At 37.6% G+C, this 4,612-nt stretch overlaps 1 long non-coding RNA gene across 1 annotated transcript; it reads right to left on the bottom strand.

Moving 5' to 3' along the window:
* Positions 1-1,037: 1,037 nt before the first annotated feature.
* On the bottom strand, positions 1,038-3,650 carry LOC103924794. Its single transcript, XR_663998.1, has 2 exons — positions 3,256-3,650; positions 1,038-2,404 (listed from the first exon to the last, which is right to left on the bottom strand). It is a non-coding gene; the product is annotated as an uncharacterized LOC103924794 (long non-coding RNA).
* Positions 3,651-4,612: the final 962 nt, after the last annotated feature.

Below are 4,612 nucleotides of genomic sequence, written 5' to 3'. Positions count from 1 at the left end.
TAGGATACAGGCTAATAGTTGAATCCACCTGACAGGGAGGCTTCTAATTCAGCCACCTCGGGTACCTAGAAGAAGACAGGCCATGCAGAGGGGGAGTCATTTCATCTTAAGATATGATATGAGCTGATTGAGCTTACTGAAAACAAATGTCAATGTCTACTTTACATTAAACAAATAAATTAATAAAAAAATTTGGCCAAAATCAATAGGCCAGGAAAATCTTGAATACGTTCTTTCAAAATGAAGAATTTCAATTCTCATTTCAGAGCAATGCTTTGTTTTAAAATTTATGACATATTTATTTTTAACAGAATGAAGTATACCTTGGCCTGCAATTTCTGGTTTTGGGTAGAAAACAGGAAGCGTCTCTATTCACTATCATTCCTTTTGCACAAACTCCTTGGCACATTTGCTGTGCACAGCAAAGAAAAGCACGCATTAGCTTTACAGGCTAAGTGTCAGTGAAGACAAATTTTCCAGTCTGAAGTGGTCAGTTGTATACCACAAAGGACAAGCAAACTCATACCTTACTTCCCGTAGCTGTGGTACAATGAAAATTAATCTCGAAAACAACTTTTAATATTATAACTAGATGACAATATAAGTACGTAAAGGCCTGACCTGAACTCTCAGAGACCGTTGGGAGATGTAAAGCTGCTAGAAGTCTGATCTAGTAAAGTGTCTAGGTGGCAAAATCAGATCAAATGCATGATTTAAATAATGCTACTCTGTTCAATCTAGATAGATGAGGCCTTTGGAAACTGAGGAAGAACTATCTTCTCTTCGATATTTAGAAATAACTTGAACATGTCACCTTGGGACTAGATAGCAGCTGTGAGTCAACCCAGGGGAAATCTCACCCTTAGTCTTTTTGTTAGCTGCTGTTACTCACTTTTAATTAAAAGAATGCTCCACATAAGGCACAGACAGGTGCAAGGGAATAAAAATGAAGAGAACCTTGCCTACTCAGCTTGATGAAAGTAAATTTAAGTGGCAGCCAAGTGATAAACTGGGGGCAGAAAGGAACAGACAGAAATCAAGATAAAGACAAACTTTAATCAATACAACCATGAAAGACTAGTGTTAACGTGTTCCTCATAAACAATATTGTTCCATTTTATTTAAGGAGCCTTAAATCACACAATGTCAGTTAGTCTTCACAATATTTATGTTTTAATTAACTATGCCAACCATAGCCTCACTTGCCGCTGAAATCAACTTACAGGCTGGTCAGCCTGCAAGTTATATCATATAAAGCTGGTATGCAATGTTGGATATGACTAAACTCAAACAAATTCCTTCAGGCTTGGGCTGAACCTCTGGTAAGGTTCAGCATATCTAACCAACTACTACGTACTACCTACATACTTACTGTATCGTATAGGACCTTTTTGTTCAGAAAGGCTGAGACTGTTAGCCTTCTGCGTTGAATGATTTTCTTGGCTTAAATCAACTAAATAGGACAACTGTCTCATACTTCATATATATATACGGTTTTTTGTTCTGATTCCATCTGAGAGGCCATATTACAGGGCTGCATCTGGAAAGTCCATCGTTCAGTGGACTTCTGGTAACCTATGTTCCAGCTTTCAGAATTGCAGCTTAAGATAGGTTCTTATTTCATAGAATATGACAAATAAAAGTCTTCTTGAGCATTTCTAAGGACAATTTAAATTAGGCAGTTTAGGGGTTTTCCCCCTTTAGTCAGAATTCTATAATAAAGGTTTATTCACCAGTTGAAGGTTTAGATTTAACAGATAACAGAGACTTTAGATTTCTAAACTGTATTCAGACTAATGATGCAATGTCTACCCAGCTGATAACGATGGTTTTCTTCTGCTTACATACTGTTGAGAGACTTGGCTTCAAATACTGGGAGACACTGCAATTGTTCAGCTTATAGTCAAAAGAATAGTCAGAAAGTGGTAAGTAGTAATTAATAATACAATGCCATGGTAATTACTATTGTAACTAAAGTTACTTGTTTTCTTGAGCAGCACTTAAATGCACTTTCTTCTTCTTCGTCACTTTTGGGTGTTTTTCTAACATTGATGTATCACCATTTTCCTTTCCTCTTCACACTTTTGGATCAAATGTGGTATAGCATTCTGGAACTTTTAACTTCAAGTACATGCATCTAGCTCTTCTTCCCAGTAATGAAAAATCTTTCTCTTTTTTGCTTTCTCTGGAATTTGACTCTTTTTATTTGCAATGACAAACTCAACAATTAATGCAAGCTGTACCTATTCTATAAAATTCAAGCCCACTCTTAATTGTGGACTGTTCCTTAACTGTTGGCTTGGCTTTAGTAATGTTACCAGTTACTAAAAATTTCACTAGCAAAGATGTAGTCCCAGTGTTTTATATTTGTTTCCCACAGACTTGAAAAGAAGCAGGACAGGAACTGGAAAAAGCAATTAATGAAAAAAGTAACTGCACTCCCTGCTCTGAGAAATTATCTTCCCATATGATGCCCCGAACTGCATTTCACCATCACATTTATTTATAGTCAAACTAAGTCTTTTTTTTTTCTTCTTCTTGTAGGTATCATTCACAAAATATACACTTTCAAGAAATACTTTTTTCCGAAAATTCTCTTTGGAAGTACACCTTAGAAAGATTTCAGTCATGACTCAGTGATGCACTGAATCTATTTTCACCTTGCGATTCAACAAGGTGAACTTCATTTTGTTTCTATTTTTCCCTTTTTATTAAATGTTTCAATATTACATCTGTATCATTTGGAGCAGGCCTTTGCTAGAGGTTGCTAAATCTAATTTCATAAAATTGGCCATTAGTGTCACAGCTGGTTTCCAAGCCAGCTGTTGAACTTTGCCTTCTGAAAGCCTTCTGCTCCTGTTGTTGTCTCTCATGAGCCTCAACACATCTTCAGCTTCGTGAACACCTCCTTTCTCCCACAGATCCTTTGTGGGAGAGAGATGCTTTCCACCCTAATTCCCCACCCTCCTTCCACCCTATGAAGTCACCGGTCTCCCTCCAAAACCAGGTGGTTTTTATTCGGAAGCACCTCTGGTTTTTTGAGATCATTTTTGGGGGGGACAACTCCTACATTTGCTTTATCTGTGAACTTCTATCTCCTGTAATAATTCCTCTTTGGGTCCCTGTTTGGACACCTTAGCCAAGCACAAAGTGATTCTGCAAGCAGAATCACTACCCAGCTTAGAAGTATAAAAAATTATTTATTGGTTATCATACACAAATGATCACTGCTAGGCTAGGCATTAATATGCTCACCACTTCTTAGAAGACAAACGCAGAGTCTTTGCTAGCCAGGCAGGCAAGAGTCAGGAGGAGAAGGGGCAGTTCCTGCAGGTCCCCGGAACACAGCCGCAGTCATGCCACCTTCTGCCACTCTAGGTTTTCTTTACGACTTTATACTTGCCCATGGCGGTGCTTTTCCTTGTCTTGCCCTCTCTGCAATTTCAGCTTTCTCATCGCACACGAATCTCCTCTTCAGACATTCTGACAGCTTTTTTTTTTTTTTTTTCCACAACTCAGCAATTTCCTCAGAAGTCTGCACCATGGTTACGTAGCTGTGTAGTATCAGCAATGGGCCTGGTATCCTTAGAGCACAGACGCACGAACAGACTTCAAGACAGAGGGAGTCACACTTCTCTTTTTTAGCACTGAGATGACTGTAACACAGCAGGTAAGGAAATGGATGTTACAGGTGGCTACCAGTCAAACCTGTAGGTTTGAGTATCAGTTGCTCAACACTAACCTTCTATATGCTCATGCTTACCCTGTAAGAAAAGCTTATCCTTTTCCTTGTGATACACCATTAGACATTTCTTCAGATCTTAATATACTGCAATAAATCATTGCATTTTCTTGAACTTTGCAATCCATGTATCAGCATTTGGATCTGGGCCAATTTGAATTAATGTTGCGAAAAACTGCATTAAATCCTTTAATGACACCTATCCAAAACAAGAACCTTCCACCCTCCCCATGAAAATTTATTATGCAGGGCTCATAGAAAGAGATATTCAGTAGGAGACATAATTTTTAAATATATGCAATTCTGAATAATATGCATAACATCTTTGTCAGTACTAAAAGAAGACTTTCAAGTTAAGTTTTACTTTCAAAGATTTTCTTTATATGTCCCCTCATTTTCCATGAAGCACTCAATCCGTGAAGTAGGAATTCACAGTCTTACTTGGCAGACATGTTATAGTAGTCACACTAATCAACTTAATCAAGCTGACCAAAAATGTAACAGAGTTAAAATCATATTACCAAAAGCTCCTTTTGCCGCTGTAGCTTAGCCTGTTAAGGGAACTGATTTTACACACACCTCCAAGTAACTTGTAACTTAACTACATCGGTGCTCCAAAATACCTATTCTGGCAAACACCATGTTGTAAAACCACTGAAATGTTTATATATCACATGTAAGCCTTTTCTGGTGCATTTTAGTCTTAAGAAAATGGCAGAGTATTACAAAGAACAACAACTATTAAAGGAACAAAGAGTGAAAGATATGCTATAAAAATGTTGAATATGGATAAATTTATCTAAACATGAACATGTAGCAGATAAAAGCAGCTTTGACACTTGAAGGATAAGGGTCTGATCGAGTCTAGCT

Source organism: Pygoscelis adeliae, unplaced genomic scaffold (genome assembly GCF_000699105.1).
Source record: "Pygoscelis adeliae isolate BGI_AS28 unplaced genomic scaffold, ASM69910v1 Scaffold69, whole genome shotgun sequence".
NCBI lineage: Eukaryota > Metazoa > Chordata > Aves > Sphenisciformes > Spheniscidae > Pygoscelis > Pygoscelis adeliae.
Note: the sequence above shows the minus strand (reverse complement) of the source record. Positions and strands in the feature narration are given on the sequence as shown.